Source organism: Piliocolobus tephrosceles, chromosome 2 (assembly GCF_002776525.5).
Source record: "Piliocolobus tephrosceles isolate RC106 chromosome 2, ASM277652v3, whole genome shotgun sequence".
In the NCBI taxonomy this organism is placed as follows: Eukaryota; Metazoa; Chordata; class Mammalia; order Primates; family Cercopithecidae; genus Piliocolobus; species Piliocolobus tephrosceles.
Genome location: NC_045435.1, coordinates 159116312 through 159140345, shown reverse-complemented (window position 1 = coordinate 159140345; position 24034 = coordinate 159116312). Strand labels below are relative to the sequence as shown.

Sequence of the window (24034 nt, the reverse complement as noted above, 5' to 3'; positions counted from 1 at the left end):
AAGTTTTCTGAAGTTTTATGCTCTACTTCCCTTTGAAAACTGAATGCCTTTAACAGCACCCAAGTCACCTCTTGAATGTTTTGCTGCTTAGAAATTTCTTCTGCCAGACACCTGAGATCATCTCTCTCAAGTCAAAGTTCCACAAATCTCTAGGGCAGGGACAAAATGCTACCAGTCTCTTCGCTTAAACATAACAAGAGTCACCTTTGCTGTAGTTCCCACAAATTCCTCATCTCCATCTGAGACCACCTCAGCCTGAATTTCATTGTCCATATCATTATCAGCATTTTGGCCAAAGCCATTCAACAAGTCTCTAGGGATTTCCAAACTTCCCCACATTTTCCTGTCTTTTTCTGAGCCCTCCAAACTGTTCCAACCTCTGCCTGTTTCCCAGTTCCAAAGTTGCTTCCACATTTTCGGGTATCTTTTCAGCAGTGCCCCACTCTTCTGGTACCAATTTACTGTATTGGTCCATTTTCACACTGCTGATAAAAGACATACCAGAGACTGGGAAATTTACAAAAGAAAGAGGTTTAATGAACTCATAGTTTCATGTGGCAGGGGAGGCCTCACAATCATGGCAGAAGTGAAAGGTACCTCTTACATGGTGGCAGACAAGAGAAGAGAGTTTGTGCAGGGAAACTCCCCTTTACAAAACCGTCAGATCTCATGAGACTTATTCACTGTTTCAAGAATAGCATGGGAAAGATTCACCCCTCTTGATTCAGTTACCTCCCACGAGGTCCCTCCCACAAAACATGGGAATTGTGAGAGCCACAATTCAAGATGAGATTTGAGTGGGGACACAGCCAAACCGTATCGCAAACATAGACACTAGAAAAGAGTGGCTCTAACTTTGGAGTGCAGTAAAGGGAAGTCCTCAGTGGTACAGCAGGATTAAAGAACAATTAGATTAAATGGAGGCAGAAGGCCAAACGTTCTTCAGGGGTATGTACCGGGGGCAAAAGAGAAAGTATCTCTGTAAATGGAAAAACTTGATATGATAAATTAGGTAAAATATTCAGGAGGCAAAAGGGCAATTTAAAACTCCAGGAAAAACAAAGCCATGCAAGTTTGCTTTTTTTGTTTGAGACGTAGTCTTGCTCTTGTCACGCAGGCTGGAGTGCAACTGTGCAATCTTGGCTTACTGCAACCTCCGCCTCCTGGATTCAAGTGATTGTCCTGCCTCAGCCTCCTGAGTAGCTGGGATTATGGGCACCTGCCACCATGCCCAGCTGATTTTTGTATTTTTAGTAGAGACGGGGAAGTTTGTTTGTTGTTGTTGTTGTTGTTTTATTTTGTCTCTCTGTCACCCAGGCTGGAGTACAGTGATGCTATCATGGCTTACTGCAGCCTTGAATTCCCAGGCTCAAGAGATCCTCCCACCTCAGCCTCCTGAGCAGCTGGGACTATAGGTGTGTGCCACCACACCCAGCTAATTTTTTGTATTTCTTTGTAGAGCCAGGATTTCACCATGTTTTCCAGGCTAGTCTTGAACTCCCAGGCTCAAGTGATCTGCTAACACCTTGGCCTCCCAAAGTGTTAGGATTACAGGTGTGAGCCACTGTGCCCAGCCCGTTTGTGATCTAAATATGAAGCAAAGATATTTGGGCAATTGTTAATAAGGGAAGATAATCCATTTGATCCTGATGCCCTCTACATTTTCCTTTGAGTGGTTTTCTAGTGGTTTTCACAGCAGTTTGGTGGTTGTGTAAAAGAGAAAATGTAATCCTAGCACACTCCTTAGTCTGGAAGTTGGCTATTAACTGTGTCGACCTATGGACAAAACACAAAAGACTTCTTGGGTTTAAGGGAGGTGAGAAGGTGTGAAGGAAGAATGGTGGTGTTAACAGTGGAGAGCTGTAATACTATCTAAAGTTAAAATGTTATCTAGTGTTTTATCTTGTATTCAAAGTTACAAAGAAGCGTGGTGGCTCACACCCGTAATCCCAGCACTTTGGGAGGCTGAGGCAGGCAGACCACCTGAGGTCAGTTTGAGAGAAGCCTGATCAACATGGTGAAACCCTGTCTTCACTAAAAATACAAAAATTGGCCGGGCGTGGTGGTTCACCCTGTAATCCCAGCACTTTGGGAGGCTGAGATGGGCGGATCAGGAGGTCAGGAAATCGAGACCATCCTGGCTAACACAGTGAAACCCCATCTCTACTAAAAATACAAAAAAACTAGCCGGGTGTGGTGGCGGGCGCCTGTAGTCCCAGCTACTCGGGAGGCTGAGGCAGGAGAATGGCGTGAACCCAGGAGGCGGAGCTTGCAGTGAGCTGAGATTGCATCACCGCACTCCAGCCTGGGTGACTGAGCAAGACTCCGTCTCAAAAAAAAAAAAAAGAAAAAAAGAAAAAAAATACAAAAATTACCTGGTCATGGTGGCGCACATCTGTAATCCCAGCTACTCAGGAGGCTGAGGCAGGAGAAATGCTTGAACCTGGGAGGCAGAAGTTGCAGTGAGCCAAGATCAGGCCACTGCACTCTAGCCTGGATAAGGGGGAGACTCTGTCTCCAAAAGGAAAAAAGAAAAAAAAAGTTGCAAAGAAAACCGACAACAGATGCAAATTTAATGTAACTGTTAAATATTGGACCAGTGGGTATGCAGGGAGTCATTAGATTTTGTCTAAATTTGATATGAGTGTATTTAGAAATACTGAAGTAATTCCAAACAAACAAATAAAAACATGTAAAAGATGTTATCCTTGGGCAGTGGCCCTGGAGGTGGAGTTAGGATGAAGCTTGGTTGCTTTTCAACATAAGTTCTTTTGTCCTGTTTGATATGTTACAATTTATTTTGTATCCTTTTATTTGTTGCCATTGTGCATTTCTTTTACTGAAAATAAAATGAGAGGCTGGTTTTCCTGCCTATATGGAAACAATGTTTTAGATAGCTATTCTATCAAGAATGATTCCCAGGCCTGGTGCAGTGGCTTAGGCCTGTAATCCCAACACTTTTTTTGAGAGGCCGAGGCCAGCGGATCACCTGAGGTCAGGAGTTTGAGACCAATCTGGCCAAAATGGTGAAACCCTGTTTCTACTAAAAATACAAAAATTAGCTACGCATGGTGGTGTGTGCCTGTAATTCCAGCTACTCAGGAGGCTGAGACCAGGATAATCACTTGAACCTGGGAGGTGGAGGTTGCAGTGAGCCAAGATCATGCCACTGAACTCCAGTCTGGGCAATCCAGCAAGACTCTGACTTAAAAAACAAACAAACAAACAAACAAACAAAAAAGAGGGGTGATTCCTCAAAGTAGCCCAGGCCTCATACAGGTCTTTTGAAATAAGCCATGAAGTGGAATCCCAAGGATACCAAGAAACTTGGACTAAGAAAATGGTTGTTCTACTGGCACTTGAGTCTCTAAATAATAACTCTTAGCTCCTACCCACGCTAGTTCCAGCCCTCTGCCTGTGAGATTTCCTTTTTTTTTTCTTTGAGACGGAGCCTTGCTCTGTCCCTCAGGCTGGAATGCTGTGGTGCGATCTCGGCTCACTGCAAGCTTCGCCTCCTGGGTTCTTGTCATTCTCTTGCCTCAGCCTCCTGAGTAGCTGGGACTACAGGCGCCCACCACCACGCCTGGCTAATTTTCTGTATTTTTAGTAGAGAGGGGTTTTCACTGTGTTAGCCAGGATGGTCTTGATCTCCTGACCTTGTGATCCGCCCACCTCCACCTCCCAAAGTGCTGGGATTACAGGCATGAGCCAACGTGCCCGGCTGAGATTTATTTTAAAAAAAATCTGAGCAATTCTGATCCTCTGCTTTTTGGGAATAGAGTTTTGCCTATAACCACGTAATTGATTCTGAAAGGGGAAGTATTCTGGATCCCTCTTACCATCTTATTACCAACAATGGGGCAGAATTTATTGATTTAGTTATACATTTGTCTGTCTGTCTATCTGAGATAGGGTCTTGCTGTGTCACCCAGACTAGAGTGCAGTGGCATCATCATGACTCACTTAAGTGATCTTCCCACCTCAGTCTCACAAGTAGCTGGGACTACAGGTGTGCCCCATCCTGCCCAGATAATTTTTTATTTTTTATACAGATGGGGGTCTCCATATGTTGCCCAGATTGGTCTTGAACTACTGGCCTCAAGAGATCTGCCTGTCTCCACCTCCTACAGTGCTGTGATTACAGGTGTGAGTCACTGTGCCTGGCTGCTTGCTCAGTTTTAGAAAGAATAGTGTTTTCAGGCTGGGCGCAGTGGCTCATGCCTGTAATTCAAGCACTTTCGGAGGCCGAGGTGGGCGGATCACCTGAGGTCAGAAGTTTGAGACCAGCCTGGCCAACATGGTGAAACCCTGTCTCTACTAAAAATACAAAAATTAGCCAGGCATGGTGGCGGGCACCTGTAATCCCAGCTATTTGGGAGGCTGAGGCAGGAGAACTGCTTGAACCCAGGAGGCGGAGGTTGCAGTTTGCTGAGATCGTGCCATTGCACTCCAGCATGGGCAATAGAGCGAGACTCTGTGTCCAAAAAAAAAAAAAGGAAAAATAATAGTTTAAATCCCGTAGGGAGGACACCATGGCATATTACTGACACCAATTGGCAGCACACCTTAATTGCAAGAATAGAAAAGAAGGGAAAATTATTTCTGATATTTGCAAAGGTCTACCAATGTAAGAAAGAACAAATGCCTTGTGATCAATTGAAAAATGCAAAGGAATACTTGATTTGGGGGCGATTAAGATGAGACAGTGGCCACGATCCCTGAAACACAGGGTTTGTGAAGGTGGTAAAAATGAAGGGTGAGGAACCTTGATCAGAAGACTTGTCTTTGCTCTAGATATCAAGCAATTGCACTTGGAACTCTGCAAAAGGGGAAGGAAAGGGAAGAATGACAAATCAAATTTTATTTTATTTTTTTGAGATGGAGTTTCACTCTGTCTGCCACGCTGGAGTGCAGTGGCATGATCTCGGCTCACTGCAACCTCTGCCTCATGGATTTAACCTATTCTCCTGCCACCTGCCTCAGCCTCTCGAGTAGCTGGGATTACAGGTGTGCGCCACCATGCCTGGCTAATTTTTGGGTTTTAGTAGAGATGGAGTTTCACCATGTTGGCCAGGTCTCGAACTCCTGACTTCAGGTGATCTGCCCACCTTGGCCTCCCAAAGTGCTGGGATTACAGGCATGAGCCACTGCACCCAGCCCAAATTTTACTTTAAAAATCCTTTCTGTGCAAGAAATATCACCATTATCCTCATGCAAAAAAAGTTGATTTAATGTGTCTTACTCTAACTGGAAGGCCATGAATAACTGAAATCTTTTGTGTGCTAAAATTATCCAGGGAGAAAAAATACATAAGTCTGGCTCAGATTTTAAAGAAACTGCAAACTACACAATCAGAAACTAATTCTTTGGGTAATAAGGCAAAGTTTTTCATGTTGTTGGTTCATAAATGTTAATTATAACTAATGCATTTTCAGAAACACAATTTGGCATATTTGCAAGGAAAACAAGAAAAACAATCTAAAGCTCCTGGTAAAACAACACTATATAAAAATCTTTTAAAATAAACTATTGCAACCCCTGTGCAATGTCTTCCCATTTCATAGGCTATAGAGTGCATTGTTTTTCTATTTATAACATTAAATACCTACTTTTGGACCAAGTTGGCTAAGAGATTGAGTTGAAATAAAGTTCTGATGGCCATGTGTCTGAAGTACATTCTTTTTCATACTGAGGGGTGAAGGGAAAACTTTTATATGTAATAACAAAGGGAAGTTTTCCCTCTGCTGAAGGTTTGCTGAAAAATCAACTGACGACAGTCACATTAGGCTGGGCACAGTGGCTCACACCTGTAATCTCAGCATCTTGGGAGGCCAAGTAGGGAGAATTGCTTGAGTCCAGTAGTTTGAGACCAGCCTGGACAACATAGTGAGACCTTGTCTCTACAAAGATTTTTTTTTTTTTTTAAATTAGTGGGCATGGTGGTGTGTGCCTGTAGTCCCAGCTACTTGGGAGGCGGATCGCTTGAGCCCAGGACTTTTAGGCTTCAGTGAGCTGTGATAGTGCCACTGCATTCTAGTCTGGGTGGCTGAGTGAGATCCTGTTTCAAAAAAACCAGAAATTTTAAATTAACATGTGTGTGTGTGTGAATAATCCAGAGTGATTACCCATTATTTAGTGTGGTAAAGAAACTTATATACCCTTTTTCATAAGGGAAGGGAGAGATGGAGAATGTAGACAATTCTTTTGAGTGACAGCAAGTCATTAGGGAGAACAAATGGACTTTGGAGGTGGAAGGCAGACATTAATGGGAAGGTGAGGTGTAGAGCTGCACAGGAACAAGGATTGTCTTATTATACAGATAAAGTCCTCCAGGTAATCCCTTGGAGCTGCCCTCAGAAGAACAGATAAAAAGTCATGGTGACTCTCAATCTCTTCTCTAGTGGTTGATATTTCCTGGTTATTTGATGAGATTACTAGGGAGGGAGTTTTACAACATTGCATTTCTTCTTTTTATTTATTATTTATTTATTTTTTTGAGACACAGTCTTGTTCTGTCACCCAGGCTGCAGTGCAGTGGTGCAATTTTGGCTCACTGCAACCTCCGCCTCCCAGGTTCAAGCGATTCTCTTGCCTCAGCCTCTGTGGTAGCTGGACTACAGGCACGCACCACCATGCCCATGCTTGACTGATTTTTGTTTTTTTAGTAGAGACAGAGTTTCACCATGTTGGCCAGGCATGTCTCAAACTCCTGACCCCAGGTGATCCACCCGCCTCGACCTCCCCAAATGCTAGGATTACAGGCATGAGCCACCATGCCCTGCCAACACTGCATTTCTTTTGTAAAAAAGCTTTCTTGGTCAGATAAGGAAATTCCAAAGAAACTGTACCCTTGGTGCTTCGGGAAAGAGGATCAGGGAGACAGGGAAAGGTCAGAAACAGACCTTGATTCTGAGGGCTTTCAATTTTCAAAGCATTCAGCATGCTGAAGTGCTGTATTTTGGGGAATCATTTTTCTGTGCCTCAATAATATTTTGATCATATGTATTACTTGAAGCTGTTAATAAAAGTTGTGTTTGAAAATTCTTGCCAAGAGAATTGGAATCTTAAGAATTTTGTTGGCCAGGCGCGGTGGCTCAGGCCTGTAATCCCAGCACTTTGGGAAGCTGAGGCGGGCCGATCACCCGAGGTCGGGAGTTCGCAACCAGCCTGACCAACATGGAGAAACCCCGTCTCTACTAAAAATACAAAATTAGCCGGGTGTGGTGGCGTATGCCTGTAATCCCAGCTACTCAGGAGGCTGAGGCAGCAGAATTGCTTGAACCTGGGAGGCGAAGGCTGTAGTGAGCCAAGATTGCTCCATTGCACTCCAGCCTGGGCAACAAGATCAAAACTCTGTCCAGGAAAAAAAAAAAAGAATTTCGTAAAAAGCAGCCTCTGCTTTTATATGTAATTCTGTAACAAAGTCAACATGTTGTGGGACCTTTATTACTTTACCTTACCAGATAAGTAAAGGATGAATAAATCTGCCTTTCACTTACATTTATGATTGATCAGACAGGTCAGCTAGTGTGAATAATTTGTAACGAAATAGAGAAAAAAAAAGAAAAAATATCAAGGCATGCCTTGAATGTCATTAACTATTTTAGATGATATCTTTTAAGCCATAGGAATCACAGAACGCTTTTGTGTAGGTATACAATGTTGCATTTTTAAAAGGGAAGTGAAGCAGGAGTGGGCAGTAGAGGGAAGGTAGGTCAATGGCATCTACCTCTAGACCTAGTGAGGCTGAGGTGTGAGAATCACGTGAGTCTAAGAATTAGAGGCTGCAGTGAGCTATGACTGCACCACTGCACTTCAGCCTTGGCAACACGGCAAGACCCTGTCTCAAAAACAAACAAATAAACACAAATAAACACAAGGGAGGTGAATGAAGGGAGAGGTGTTTAGAAGGCTATTACAATAGTTCTGGTGTAAGGCAATGGGAGGGGAGAGGGGTCTGAATAAGGATGGCAGCAGTAGAAGAAAAAGCAAGCCATTTGAATGAGGTATGATGGGACTTAGGCTTTTTTGAAAGAAAAGAATCAAGTCTGGCCCTACAATTTAGAGCCTAGGGCGCTATGTAATTATTTATAAACACCAGCTCAATTATTAAGTGTGAGGGCAAAATACAATTTTAGACTTGTATAAACTTAGAAAGTTGATTACCCATGCCCTCGGACTTAAAAAAATGCTACAAAGTTCTTAGTAAGATTAAAAACAATAAATGTAATAATGCTGATGGCATTTCTATAATATATAAATATTAAATAGTTTAATACTCATAACAACCCTATGAGATTGGTATTGTTGTTATTTCCATTTTGCAGCTGAGGAAACTGAGACAGAGAGAGATTTGCCTAAGGTTACAAAGCTTTCCAGAGCAGTCTGGTTTCACAGTTCGTGTTCTTAATCACTATACTATGCTGAAATTACAATGTTAGGATAAATTAGGAAATTCAAATAAGAAAGATGAATTATTTTAAGTGTTTTGAGCTGCAGCTTTCTGGCAAGTAGCTGAACACGAGGAACCTCAGTTAAGGAAAAATCAAGAACAGACTAATTTTGGGAGACCTAAGTGAAGGCATGTAGTAGAGAACAGATTGAGGAAAGAGGAGGTGCTAGCAAAGAAATCAGGAGACCAGCAAACTAGGTAGGTGTAGATCCAGGGAAGTGTCTTAAAAGAAAGGGAAAAAGCGTTTCAAGTAGGGGATGGGGATTGGTGAAAACTGTAACTGTTTCTTTTGAGAAATGTATCAATGAAAGGAAGGTTGATAGTATAGCAACCGAAGGGAGTAACATCACTGAATTAAAAAAAAAAAAAAGAAACTTTTTTTTTTTTTTTTTTTTATACAGAGTCTCACTCTTGTCGCGCAGGCTGGAGTGCAGTGGCGTGATCTCGGCTCACTGCAACCTCCACCTCTCGGGTTCGAGAGATTCTCCTGCCTCAGCCTCCAGAGTAGCTGGCATTACAGGAGCACACCACCACGCCTGGCTAATTTTTGTATTTTTAGTAGAGACAGGGTTTCACCATGTTGGCCAGGGTGGTCTCAAACTCCTGACCTCATGTTATCTGCCCGCCTCGGCCACACAAAGTGCTGGGATTACAGGCGTGAGCCACTGCACCCAGCCAAGACAACAGAAACTTCTGAGAAACAGAAAGGAAGAAGACAGTGGATACGAAGATATAAGGCTCTAGAAAAGTAGTGGTTGAAGAAGGAGGTGGGAAGGGATGGCATAGTTTCAGGCAGAGGGGGTGGCTTTGGAGAGAAGGAAAAGGGTTCTGGGTTAATTTGGTTAGACGTTTTGAGATCACAAACAGGAGGTGGTCACAGATATTTTATTATGGAGGGAATGTCAAATCAGAATTGGAGTCCCATAGCTTTGAGCCCAGGAAACTAGATGAATTTATCTATTAGTATGGGCTGGGACTGGCATCTTTAATAACATGGAAAGCTTGCAACAGTCTTTGTGGAAAATAGGATAGGAAATCAGCCAGAGATTAGAAAAAAACCCAGGAAAATTATAAGTAGGAGTCCAGTCACGAAGTCATATCCAATCTGGACAGTTACGACTTCCTCCAGCGAAAAGCCACACATCTTGCAAACCCTTGAGAAACCGCAAATAGGGGTAACCTGTTGGAGATAGGCCCTGAAGACTATAAAGTAGTTGAGCGATACTATACTAAAATAGAGCTGGCTATAGCGATAGAGCAGTTAGTCAGATATGGGGCTAATGATCCAGTAGAGTAAGGATTCACTTTTGTGTAAAAAGTTGTAAGCAGGTGAAAGGTAGGGATCCATAACCATAGAGGGGCAGGTGGAGATCAGGGAAGAGGTGACGTTCAACATAAATAGTTTGTTAATTATTTCACCTTAGTGATTATTTCTCTTTTGGCATCTAGAAGGCTAAGATTCTCATGTTTATCTCAGAGCTACTGAAAGTAGTCCTAGGTTGCGGAAGGAGAAAAACAATTTCACAGCTGAGTCTATTTTCTCAGTCTGGTTATATTTTCTTCTCACAAACTAGCCAATGCTGCCGCCTTATGCAAAGCCGGCACCACGGAGAGGATGTGCTTTACAGAGGCAGGATGACGCCAATCGGCCTGGGGCGGGCAGTGTTTCGTCTAGACTAATGGCGAGGGAAGTCCCCAACAGTTCCTTTGAAACCTTTTCACTCTCGCCTGGTGAAAGCGCTTGTCAACTGTAAATCGCAAATATAATGCTAAGCTCTGAGGCCCTTGCTAAATCCAAGTGGGAGCAGAGATCTGAGCTGCCTCACCCTCGGGTTTCCGCAGGGCGTCTCGAGAGCTGTGGGTGGGGGCAGCAGGAGCCGGGCGGGGACAGAGGAAAGCGCCGGCCCTGAGACCTAGGGAGGAGCCTCGGTGAAGGAACCCGGGATGGGTTCCTGCCTAGGTCTCCAAGAAGCTCCAAAAATGGCGGGCGGCAACTCGGAGAGCCGGACGCGCAGGCGCCACCGTGGCCGTTCTTCCGCCCGCCTCGGGCGGCCCAAGAACCGACCATAGCGCCCTTATCCAGAAGCCTACGCTGCTCGCGATTGGCTGAACTGCGCGAGCGCTCCGTGTGGGGGCGGGGCCGCCACGCAGCGGCCACGTTTCCCGCCCCGCAGGTGCGCGTGCGCGCAATCCCCACAGGAAAGCGTTTGCGCGCGCCCCTGCCGCGGCCCCTAGCTCGCGCCTCAGCTCCCTCCCCTTTCCGGGCAGGCCCGTCCCGTCAGCAAGGCAGTGAGCACTGCGGCCAGCAGAGGGCGGTCCGGACCCAAGTCTGCAGCGGCGCCATTGGCGTGTGGAAAATGCCACCAGATGGCGGGTTAGGATTGCAGCTCCGTTGAAGGCGCGGCCCCCGCTCCCGAACCCCCGGCGACCACCCCGTAACAACCCCCCCACATCGGGAATAACACACCGGAGACTTTTGGGGGGAAACTAGGTCGACGGCCGGCGGCGCCCGGATGGGCAGCTGAGGTGAGTGCGGGCGGCGGCGACGGCGGCGGGGGGCGGGAAAGAGGGGGAATGCGGCGGCAGCGGCGCGGGGGCTGAAAGCGCCGATCCAAGATGGAGGCCGGGCGAGAGCGAGAGAGCGCGAGCGGGGAGCGGGCGGGCTGGGCGCGGGCCCCGTGCGGGGGAGGGAGGCCGCGCGGGCCTGTGCGGGGTGCGGCGGTCGTGGGCCGTCCGAGTGCTCGGAGAGGCGTCTGTGGGCGCGGGGCACCCAGGCGTCTTCGTCGCTTGCTACCCCTCCCGCGGGCACCGAAAATTTTGCCCCCGCCCGCCCGGGCACTACGGCGACAGGCGCGGAAGCCTTTGTGGCGCGCTCGGGCCCGCCGCCAAGCCCGCCCTCCCCCCATCGTCCGGCCTCTCGGGACTCGCCCGCGCCCAGCGGGGCCGGGCCGAGGCGGGCTGGCGCGAATGCCTTCCGCCGCCCGCCGACTTGCGTTTCTGCGGTGTTTTAGCGGCGGCGGCGTCACATGACAACGAGTTCATCTCAGCGGAGAGGCCTGGGGGGTCGCTCGGCGGGTCGGCTGGCCTAGGCTTCTTGTTGGCGGGGTGGGGCAGGGGGGTGGCGGCTGGAGGAGATGGGGCGTCCATGCTGGGCTTTCCAGCTATCTGCCCTCTCAGCACCCGACGGGGGCCTCCTTGTGAAACGTGTCCAGGCCCAAGCACTACCCCGCCAGTTTGCCAGTCCCCTGAGAGACGAGGCCAATAAAAGTTGTTTTCCCTCCTTTCTCGGGGTGGGGGCGGGGTGGGAAACTAGAGTGCTTGGAGTTGGACCTGAGCCTCGTTTGCAGGGTCCGAACTGGGTGCTGCTTGTGTGATATGGATACTAAGAAATTTTCAGGTTTTAGGATTGTCACATCACCCCCATCTACCCACATTTGAAATGTTGTCGATTCTCTTCACATTGCAGGGAATCGTGCTCCAGGCATATAAGTCATGGGATGGTTTTGTACACTTACAAAAAACAATGCAATTTGTGATTAAAAAAAAAATTTTTTTTTGCTGTGAAAGTTGGTGTTAAGATGGATAGAGTTTTTTTCTCGTGGTTCTGACTAGAAAGACTATTTTGCATCTTTGCAAAAATAGTTTACACGAGGAAATATCTGAATTGGCACAAAGTTGTGTGATTTGTAACTTATGTGGAATTTGAATGTGACTCTACATTTTAGTTTTCCTTGCGCTTTAAGAAAATTGCACGTTCTGATGGTGAAGCAGTTAGGGAAATATACAGAACAGTGAAAATAAAAATAACTTGTTTATTTTATGGTAATATAATGTACCTTGTTGTTATATTCATAATGTATGAAGAATTCAGACTAAAACATTTTAACCAAGCAGGGAAATATGGAATGGAAAGAAGCAGAATGTTATTTCCTTGCTTTGGATGATTAAGAATACTTATAAGACAAATTGTTACCTAAATAAAGTTGTAGAAGATCTACAGGTGTTTTGCCACGTTTTTTTCTTTTACATATTTAAAACGTACTTGGAGTAAACTAAATTAATTCAAGTGATCTAACAGTGGTCATTTTTCACAAACGAACTACTTTTGAGTGGAAATTTTTCTGTATCCATTTCAGTTTTGATGTTCTGATAAAGTTAAGGAGTATTTAAATAGATGCAAAATATGGAAGTTTGTTGTGTTACTAGGATTGCCTCCTTTGAAGAGACTAATAAAATGGTTAGATTTGATTGACTCTTTTAAAGCCTTAAGGGCACTATGGTGTAGGGGAGGAGTGGGTCCTGGACCGAAGTTACTTTGAACATCCCCTGGGTTTGTGATGTTAAGGATGTTACCTCTTTGAACCTTACTTTCTTTATGTCTAAAAATGGGGAGCCGGGCCTGGTGGTGCACTCCTGTATGTAGTTCCAGCTACTCTGTAGTGAGGCAGGAGGAACCCTTAAACCCAAGAGTTTGAGGCCTGCCTGGGCAACATACGAGACCCCATCTCTTTAAAAAAAACAGAATGGGGATAGTATCTTATGGTGGTTGTGTAACAAGATGTCTGTGAAAAACACACATTTAATTGCTATAACTTAAAATTTACAGAATTTTATACAGTTTTAATATTTTTTCCTTGATTCTGACTCTCTATATGTTCATAATCTCAGTGCTGTGAGAAGAAATAATGTACTCTGGGAAAGATAGATTCTTGTTTCCCGTTTTATTTGTTGTTTTGTCCTGTATCTTTATATCCGTATTGAGGGGGGGTGTATTAGTTTGTTTATTTTTGAATCTATTTGAGATGGAATCTCATTCTGTCGCCAGGCTGGAGTGCAGTGGCGCAATCTTGGCTCATTGCAACCTCCGCCTCCCAGGTTCAAGCGATTCTCCTGCCTCAGCCTCCCAAGTAGCTGGGACTATAGGTGCCCGCCACCATGCCCAGCTAATTTTTGTATTTTTAGTAGAGATGGGGTTTCACCATGTTGGCCAGGATGTTCTACATCTCTTCAACTCGTGATCTGCTCACCTAAGCCTCCCAAAATGCTGGGATTACAGGTGTGAGCCACTGTACCCAGCCAGAGTTGTCTTTCAAGGTCACTACTTGTTGGCACAATTAATTTCCTTGTGATAGTATGACTGAAGTCCCCATCTTGTTGTTAGCTGTTGGCCAAGGACTGCTCTCAGTTCCTTGCCTTGTGGCCACATAGTTCACAACATGGCTGTTAGCTTTTATCCAGGCTAACAGGAATCAGCCTCACTATTTCCTCTGTGTCTGACCTCTGACTCCCCTTTAAGATCTCTTTTAAAAGCTCTTAAAAGATTAGGTCAGGCCCTTTGTGGTAACTTAACTGATTGAGGACCTTAATTACATATGCAACATATATTTGTCATATAACATAACCACAGTAATGATATCCTGTTATATCTACAGGTCTCTCCCACACTCAAGGGGAGGGGATGATACAAGGGTGTGGGTTAGTGGCGGCCCTTAAGAATTTTGCCTGCCTGGGAAAATAAGTATCTTCACATTTACCTCTTCAGATTCTGGACATACAAGGAGAGGACATAGGCAGAACAGTAACCCCACTTCATCAGCTTACTCTTACTTATATTGCCTTTTCCTCACCTTTTTTCTTTCCCCTATTTCCTGTTACCTTAGTTTACATGCCTTCCTCTATAAAATAATTTTATTGCTTTGAGAGGAAATTAAAATAAAAATGAAAATTAAAAAAGTTATAAAGAAGGGAGGCAATGGGAGAAGGGAGTTTATATAATTATTTTTTTCTTTCATTTCTGCCAGTAGGAACACTTTTTTAAAAAAAATTTTTTAAAAATTACTATTATTGGTCCGGTGTGGTGGCTAATGCCTATAATCCCAGCACCTTGGGAGGTTGAGGTGGGTGGATCACCTGAGGTCAGGAGTTTGAGACCAGCTTGACCAACATGGTGAAACCCGTCTATACTAAAAATACAAAAATTAGCTAGGCATGGTAGCACTTGCTTGTAATCCTAGCTACTCAGGAGGCCAAGGCAGGAGAATTGCTTGAACCTGGGAGGCGGAGCTTACAGTGAGCTGAGATCACGCCACTGCACTCCAGCCTGGGTGACAGAGCGAGACTCCGTCTCAGGAAAAAAAAAAAAATTATTATTTTTTGAGTGTGCCCTGACCAGAGTACAGTGGCATGATCTAGGCTCACTGCATCCTCCACCCCTGGGTTCAAGCGATTCACGTGCCTTAGCCTCCCGAATAACTGGGACTGTGGGCATGCGCCAGCATGCCTGACCAGTTTTTTGTACATTTGGTAGAGACAGGGTTTCACCATGTTGGCTAGGCTGGTCTCAAACTCTTGACCTGAAACCATCTGTCCACCTTGGCCTCCCAAAGTGCTGGGATTACAGGCATGAGCCACCACGCCCGGTAAGTTATTTTTATTTTTAAAAAATTATGTAATTCTTGCCATTCCTTAATGCCTTTTGTTTTACCTGTTTTTGTTATGATATTGAATCTCAGAAAAGTTAAGGAATTTATTTATTTTTTATTTTTCGAGACAGGTTTTCTCTGTTGCTCAGGCTGGAGTGCAGTTGTGCAGTCATAGTTCACTACAGCCTCAACCTCCCCAGGCTCAGGTGGGGCCTACAGTAGCTGAGACTATAGGCACGTACCACTACGCCCGGCTAATTTTTGTATTTTGTGTAGAGATGAGGTTTTGCCATGTTGCCTAGGCTTGTCTGAAACTCCTGGCCTCAAGTAATCAGCTTGCCTTGGCCAAGGTGTTGGGATTACAGGCGTGAGCCACTGTGTGTGGCCGAAGTTAAGGAATTTAAATGCCTTGGATCACACTCCTGTTAAGTGGCAGATTCACGCAGTCGTTGCATCAGACAGTTGCTGTGGTGTGATTGGTCTAGCAGCTTGTGAGGAGAGAATTCTTTTTTTTTTTTAGACGAGTCTTGCTCTGTTGCCCAGGCTGGAGTGTGGTGGTGCGATCTCAGCTCATTGCAACCTCCACCTCCCAGGTTCAAGTGATTTTCCTGCCCCAGCCTCCTGAGTAGCTGGGATTACAGGCATGCACCACCATGCCCAGCTAATTATTATTATTTTTTTCTTGAGACAGAGTTTCACTCTTGTTGCCCCAGGCTGGAGTGCAGTGGTGCAATCTTGGCTCTCTGCAACCTCCGCCTCCCAGGTCCAAGTGATTCTCCTGCCTCAGCCTCCTGAGTAGCTGGGATTACAGGCACGCACCACCACACCTGGCTAATTTTGTGTTTTTAGTAGAGACAGTGTTTTTTCCATGTTTGTCAGGCTGGTCTTGAACTCCTGACCACAGGTGATTCGCCTGTCTCGGCCTCCCAAAGTGCTGGGATTACAGGCGTGAGACACTGTGCCTGGCTGCCTGGTTAATTTTTGTATTTTTAGTAGAGATGGGGTTTCACCACCCGCCTGAGGCCAGGCTAGTCTCGAACTCCTGACCTCAGGCAATCCGCCTGTCTTGGTCTCCCAAAGTGAGCCACCGCACCTGGCTGAGGAGAGAATCCTTATGAAGAGAATAGTTATTTGCAAGTCTCAGAGTAATGGTATTATTGGTGGAACAAAGAAGGCAGCAGAAGTTTAGTCATGGCATGTGGTTTAGCAGTCCAAGAAGCAAAATATTTTCACGCAAAGGGAATTAAGACAGGTTAGCCAAGGATAATCAAGCTTTAAAGCAAGCTTATCCAATCCATGGCCCAACACAAATTTATAAGCTTTCTTAAAACATTGTGAGTTTTTTTTTTTGCATTTTTTGTTTTTTGAGCTCATCAGTTATAGTTAATTTTACGGGTGACCCAAGACAGTTCTTCCAGTGTGGCCCAGGGAAGCTAAAAGATTAGACACCCTTCCTTTAAAGGATATAACTGTGAATTAAAATTACTAGGGAGATATGTTTTAATACAGAAATGATATAATAGGGGCTTGGTAAATCTTTGTTTACTGAATAAAAATATAAATCTTTAGAATTTAGGTGATTCTTGCTAGGGTGGTAGGGAAAAATTAGGAAGCAGAGAGCTAAAATGATGTTTTTGCATAAGTCACAGAATGAGATGATCCTTGAGGAAGGAATTAGAATTGTGTCTATAGGAAATTTTCTGTTATTTTGGTGGTTAAGAGGACAGTCAGCTTCCTGGCTTTTAGTGCTGAAAGTGTCTTGTAATTCAGTTGGTTTTATAGAATCTTTTCTTTATGTAACATACCCCTTATTGCTTCCCTCACACTTTTCTCCTCCTCTTCTAAATCAAGCTTGTCCAACCTGTGGCGCATGGGCTGCATGCAGCCCAGAATGACTTTGAATGTGGCTCAACACAAATTTCATAAACTCTTTAAAAACATCATGAGGTTTGTTTTGTTTTTCACCTTATTAGCTATCATTAGTGTATTTTATGTAGGTCCTACAACAATTCCTCTTCCAGTGTGGCCCAGGGAAGCCAAAAGATTGGACACCTGTGTTCTAAATCAAGAACACAGGTCCCCTGGGCTGTGGACCCATACTGGTCTGTGGCCTGGTAGAAACTGGGCTACACAGCAGGAGGTGAGAGGCAGTTGAGCTAGCTTTACCACCGGTGCTCCATCCACCTCCTGTCAGATCAGTGGGAGCGTTAGATTGTCATGAGTGCAAACTCTACTGTGAACTGCGCATACAGGGGATGTAGGTCGCATGCTTTATCTAATGCTTGATGATCTGAGGTGGAACAGGTTTATCCTGAACCCTTCTGATTCCCCACCCCATCTGTGGAAAAATTTTTTTCCATGAACCTGGTCCCTGGTACCAAAAAGGTTGGGGATGGCTGCTCTTTTTTTTGTCAGTCAGTAGTAAAGGATGTTGTAAATCTTGCCTTCTTTCCCCCCCAGTTTATTTTATTTTATTTTTAATTTTGTGGGTCCATAGTGGGTGTATGTATTTATGGGTCATGTGAGAATGTCTTACCTTCTTTATGAAATACGTTCCTTTGTGCTATGGGCCAAAATGATGTACCATTTAGTTGTCCAAGAATTTCAATGGAATTTTGCTGTAAACACAATAGCAATGGCTTTTAACTTGTTTTCTAGCTTTTGCTAGCAGTTACAAAAACATTTTACGTTGTGGCACAGTACAAACACACACATACACACACAATGAAAATAAAAGTTTCATGAAATAATACTTAATCTTTATGCAGCGCACTCTGATATTTTCTGATGTTTTCTATTAAGAATGCTATTAAGAATGGTGGTCCATGCCTATAATCCTAGCACTTTGGGAGGCTGAGGCAGATGAATCACTTGAGGTCAGGAATTGGAGACCAGTGTGGCCAACATGGCGAAACCCCGTCTCTACTAAAAATACAAAAATTAGCTGGGAGTACTGGCATGTGCATGTAGTCCCAGCTGCTCGGGAGGCTGAGACACGAGAATCGCTTGAACTCTGGAGGCGGAAGTTGCAGTGAGTTGAGATTGCACCACTGCACTCCAGCGTAGGCGACAGAGTGAGACTCTATCTCAAAAGAAAAAAAAAACAGATTGTAGTTCACCTAAGCAATATCATGACTCACAGCAACTAACACTTGGAAACGTATTGAATTGTAATATCATTGGTAAAACGGAAAGTGCAAAGTAGAGCCATGAGAAGAAACCATTTCACTTCCATCAGATTGACAAACATTAAAAAGTCTGATAATATCAAGTATTGGTGAGAATGTAGAGAAATTACTTTCTCACTTTTGACAGCAGTGTAAATTGATACAGTCATTTTCGGAAAGATGTTAGTAAGAGTATTTAGTAAATTCAAGATTCATGTATTTTAACCCTAGGAGTTACACTCCTGTCTTTATATTCCTGATGAATGAAATCCTTGTATTTTTATTTTTGAGACGGAGTTTCACCCTTGTTGCCCAGGCTGGAGTGCAATAGTGCAATCTCGGCTTACCCCATCCTCCGCTTCCCTGGTTCAAGCGATTCTTCTGCCTCAGCCTCCTGAGTAGCTGGGATTACAGGCATGCACCACTATATCTGGCTAATTTTGTACTTTTAGTAGAGACGGGGTTTCTCTATGTTGGTCAGGCTGGTCTTGAACTCCTGACCTCAGGTGATCTGCCCGCCTCGGCCTCCCAAAGTGCTGGGATTACAGGCGTGAGCCACTACGGCCGGCCAAAGTCCTTATGTTTTTGTACCAGGATGTGTGAACAGAATGTTCATAGTAGCCTTATTTGCAGTAGCCAAAAATCAGAAATAAACTGAATGTCTTTAGTGGTAGAATGGTTAAATTAATAATGGTTTTTGAAAGTTAAAATAAATTTGGTTACTGGGATAAGCCAACTTGGTCACAGTGTATCGTGTATCCCTTTTGTATTTACTATTACTTTGATAGGAGTTTTGGCCTATTTCTTCATTAGGCATATTGCTTTGTAGTTTTATTGTAATGTCCTTGTCAGGTTTTGGTATTAGGGTTATGATGGTTTCATAAAAAAGGTTGGGAAGTGTTCCCTCTATTTACTGAAATAGTTTGTATAATGGTGTTCTTATTCCTGGAATTTTAGAATGTACCAGTGATACCATTTGGACTTGAAATTTTCTTTTTGGGATGGTTTTGATAACAATCAAATTTAGTTTCTATAGTAGATACAGGGCTATTCAAATTTTCTGTTTCATCTTGTGTCAGTTTTGGTCTGTTTCATCTTGTGTCAGTTTAGGAAAATTTGTTCATTTTACTTAATTGATTGGCAGGAGTTTATAAGATTTCCTTGCTATCCTTCTAATGTCTATAGGATCTGTAGTGATATCTCTTCTTTAATACTGGTATTGTTAATATATCTTTTTTTTGGTGAGGGAGTTTCATTCTTGTTGCCCAGGCTGGAGTGCGGTGGTGCAATCTTAGCTCGCTGTAACCTCCGCCTCCTGGGTTCAACCGATTCTCCTGCCTCAGCCTCCCAAGTAGCTGGGATTACAGGTGCCCTCCACTATGCCTGACTAATTTTTTGTATTTTTAGTAGAGACAGGGTTTCACTATGTTGACCAGACTGGTTTTGAACTTCTGGCCTCAAGCAGTTCACCTGTCTCGGCCTCCCAAAGTGCTAGGATTACAAGTGTGAGCCACTGCGTCAGGCCAGTATGTTCTTTTTATTTTGACCAGTGTAGTGATTTATTGGTTATCTTTTCAAATAACCAACTTCGATAATTGTCAGTATTTGTCTTGAGTATCTCATTGGTTTCTGCTCTTTAAAATTTTCTTATGTTTTGCTTGCTTTCTTAACAGTGGAACTTTAGGTTATAGATTTTAGGCACTTTGTTTTCTAATAAAAGTATTTAAAGCTATATATTTTTCTCTAAGCACTGCTGCATCACTCAGACTTCGATGTGTTATATGTTTATAATTTATTTTGACATTGTTTTAAATTTGTGATATCTTTTACCCATGGATTACTTAAAAGTGTGTTGTTCAATTTTCTCTTTTTTTTTTTGAGACGGAGTCTCCCTCTGTCTTCCAGGCTGGAGTGCAGTGGCGCAATCTCCGCTCACTGCAACCTCCACCTCCTAGGTTTAGGTGATTCTCCTGTCTTAGTCTCCATAGTAGCTGGGATTACAGGCGCGTACCACCACGCCCAGCTAATTTTCGTATTTTTTTAGTAGAGATGGGGTTTTGCTATGTTAGCCAGGCTAGTCTTAAACTCCTGACCTCAAGGATCCGCCTGCCTCAGCCTCCCAACGTGCTTGGATTATAGGCATGAGCCACCATACCCGGCCTTGTTGTTTAATTTTCAATATTTGGGATTATTCTAGATATCTTATTAATGATTTCTAAGCTAGTGTCATTTTGAGGTCATAGTCTTGATGATTTTAATGCTTCAAAATTTATTGAAACTTATTTTATGGGCCAGCATGTGGTCCATCTTGGTTAATATATCTTTCGTACTTGAAAGTATGTTTTGCAGTTGTTGGGTGTAGTATTCTGTAACTATCAATTAGATTAAGATGTTTTAATAGCACTTTTCAAATAATCTATGTCTTTATTTATTTTTTGTCTCATTCTGTCAACTGCTGAGAAGAAAGTTAAAATATCCAACTATGACTGTGGAATTATCTATTTCTCCCTTAGTTCTGTCAAGTTTTGCTCACTCATTTTGAAGCTGTTGTAAGACATGTACAACTTGTAATTATTATGTTGTTTTGACAAATTGACCTTTTTATTATTATGAAATGTTTCTCTGTCTCTGTTAATAATCTTTTTCTTGAAGTCTGCTTTATCTGGTGTTAATATAGCCACTCCAGCCATCTTGAGCTTACTATTTCCATAATATATCTTTTTCTACCTATTTACCCAAAACTCTTCATTCTATTTAAAGTGTTTTTGATGATAGTATATAGTTGAATATTGCTTTTTAAAAAATTTCTGGCCAGGCACAGTAACTCATGCCTGTAATCCCAGCACTTTGGGAGGCCGAGGCAAGGTGGATCATCTGAGGTCAGGAGTTCGAGACCAGCGTGACCAACATGGAGAAACCCTCATCTCTACTAAAAATACAAAATTAGCTGGGCATGGTGGTGGGCACCTGTAATCCCAGCTACTTGGGCGACTGAGGCAGGAGAATCGCTTGAACCCAGGAGGCGGAGGTTATGGTGAGCTGAGATTGCGCCATTGCACTCCAACCTGGGCAACAGGAGCAAAACTCTGTCTCAAAAAAAAAAAAAAAAAAAAAAAATTCCTTCCAACAACATGGAAGGTGGAATCTTTCAGTTGTAATAAACATTGATTATATGCCAATGTTTGTCAAGAACGATGAAGTGTTTGAAGTTTTACCGTATTTATAGGCTGACAAGTTAACTTGGCATAGTTTAATGGCTTATGGTAGAAGCCATTGAAATGGCTTGGTCAGAGATGAAGAATGATGCACTGTATCAGTAGCCAGACAGCATTTGCGTCAGATTTCTGAGCTTCAGTTTGTGTAGGGCATTGGGAAGAGGTCCAGGTGATACCTGCACAAGTAGTGGAATCCCAAGCTTAGAGAAAGTCAGATCTTTTATAATTGGTCATAAATATGCTTTTTGTTCTGGGACATGTCTCTTCCAGGATTCTTCACTATATAACTATCCTGAAAAGATTGGAACAAAGGCTTTCAGTGCTTCTCAGGACAGGCAGAAAATCAAGAGACCTCGTGGAGAGTTGTCTTCCAAAAATGCCTGGTGAATTTTCTCCAGTTTCCCTTTTGTTTATTTGTTTAAATTTTTCTTTTGTTTCTTACATGGCTACAACTTAGCTTTCCAGCTCTATTTCTTCATTGTACTTCTCTATGGTTTTATGTTATCACCAAATTAGATTACATACTTGTATCCTGTCTTTCCTGAGGTCTTTGTTCTGGTGAATAGATGTGTGTGTAAGAAAATACTTGGCCGGGCATGGTGACTCCTGCCTGTAATCCTGGCCCTTTGGGAGGCTGGGGCGGGCAATCATTTGAGTTCTGGAGTTTCAGACAAGCCTGCGCAACATAGTGAAACCCCGTGTCTACAAAAAATAAGCTAGGTGTGGTAGTGCACACCTGTAGTCGCAGCTACTTGGGGGACTGAGGCAAAGGATAGTTTGAGCCCAGGAGGTTGAGGTTTCAGTGAGCTGTGATCGCGACATTGCACTCCAGCCTGTGAGACTCTGTCCCAATAAAAGAACAGAAGAAAACACTCATTGAGCATTTACTGTATGCCAATAAACATTTTACAATAACCTGTGGGGTAGTTATTGTTATGTTGGTATTATCTCCCTTTTACTGGTGAGGAACTGAGGCTTGGATTAAATTTCCCAAGTTTGTAATTAGGGAGGGACACATTATGGAGAAGCTTTTGTAGCAGTCTATTTCTTGATCTTGGTAGTAATTACATGGAGTGTTTGGGTTAAAATTCTCTCTCTTTTTTTTTTTGAGATGGAATCTTGCTTTGTCGCCCAGGCTGGAGTGCAGTGGTGCGATCTCGGCTCACTGAAACCTCCGCCTCAAGCGATTCTTGCGCTTCAGCCTCCCGAGTAGCTGAGATTACAGGTGCCTGCCATCGTGCTTTAAAATTCTTTAAACTGTTATTTAGAATTTTACATAATGTACTGTATAATTGATATAGTTCACAAAGAAAAGAAAAAGCAAACACAGAATAAGATGTGGAATCTGTGTGAAATCTTTACTGATAACTTCAGCCAATCTTTATTCTCTGTGTCCCGTTTGCATTTATTGTTGGCGTCATAATGTTTAGTAAGTGGCAGTGTTCATAAGACACAGTGTCCTGTGTAATGTGTGTGTGTGTCTGTATAATTATTATTATTTTTTTGAGTTGAAGTCTAGCTCTTGTTGCCCAGGATGGAGTGCAGTGACGTGATCTTGGCTCACTGTAACCTCTGCCTCCCAGGTTCAAGTGATTCTCCTGCCTCAGCCTCTCGAGTAGCTGGGACTACAGGTTCTTGCCACCACATCTGGCTAATTTTTTAAAAAATATTTTTAGTAGAGACAGGGTTTCACCATGTTGGGCAGGCTGGTCTCGAACTCCTGACCTCAGATGATCCACCTGCCTTGGCCTCCCAGAAGTGCTGGGATTATGGGTGTTAGCCGCCGCGCCTGGCCTTTTTTTTTTTTCTCTCTTCTGTCAGGGTCTTTTTGTTGCCCCAGGCTGGAGTGCTGTGGCATGATCATGGCTCACTGCAGCCTCAACCTCTCACCTCAACCTCCCAACTAGCTGGGAGTACCTGGGACCACAGGTGTGTGCCACCAGGCCCAGCTAATTAAAATAATTTTTTTTTTTTTTTTGTAGAGATAGGGTCTCACCGTGTTGCCGAGATTGGTCTTGAACTCCTGGGCTCAAGCAATCCCCCCACCTTGGCTTCCCAAAATGCTGGGCTTATTGTTGTGAGCCACCAAGCCTCATGCAGTGTGTAATGTTTTAAACTAATTTTCCAAGGACAAACAGCTAGTAAATGATAGTGCCAGAATTTGAACTTAGGTTGTTTCAGAACCCACTCTCTAAATCTCTTTAAAGGCCATTTTTCTGTCAGCCTCATTTCTGCATGTTGAAATACTTTGTATTTTGAAGTTTATTTTAGGGAGATTTGATTTTCTTCCCTATTCTATTATGTAATAATTATCTTGGGTAGGACGTTTATTTTCTGGAGTCCTCAATTTTCTCATTTTTAAGATGGGAATACAGTTTAGAGTCTTTTAGTTGTAGAAAAATCTACTTTTTTTTTTTTTTTGAGACGGAGTCTTGCTCTGTCGCCCGGGCTGCAGTGCAGTGGCTGGATCTCAGCTCACTACAAGCTCCGCCTCCCGGGTTTACGCCCTTCCCTTGCCTTAGCCTCGGGGGTAGGTGGGACCTACGGCCCCCCCCCCCCTCCCCAGGTTGGTTTTTTTTTTTTTTTTTTTTTTTTTTTGTATTTTTAGTAGAGATGGGGTTTCACCGTGTTAGCCAGGATGGTCTCGATCTCCTGACCTCGTGATCCGCCCGTCTCGGCCTCCCAAAGTGCTGGGATTACAGGCTTGAGCCACCGTGCCCGGCCTTACTTATTTTTAAATGAACAAATAATTATGTTTGTGGTGAATAACGTTTTGAT

At 43.7% G+C, this 24034-nt stretch overlaps 1 protein-coding gene across 2 annotated transcripts in view; it reads left to right on the top strand.

The window, feature by feature from the left end:
- Positions 1 to 10794: 10794 nt before the first annotated feature.
- Positions 10795 to 24034, top strand: part of STAG1 (stromal antigen 1) — a 404632-nt gene continuing 391392 nt past the window's right edge. For both annotated transcript variants that reach the window (XM_023187905.1, XM_023187904.2), the window contains exon 1: positions 10795 to 10978. The gene's annotated coding sequence lies outside the window, so the exon portion shown is untranslated. The remainder of the gene's footprint in view (positions 10979 to 24034) is intronic.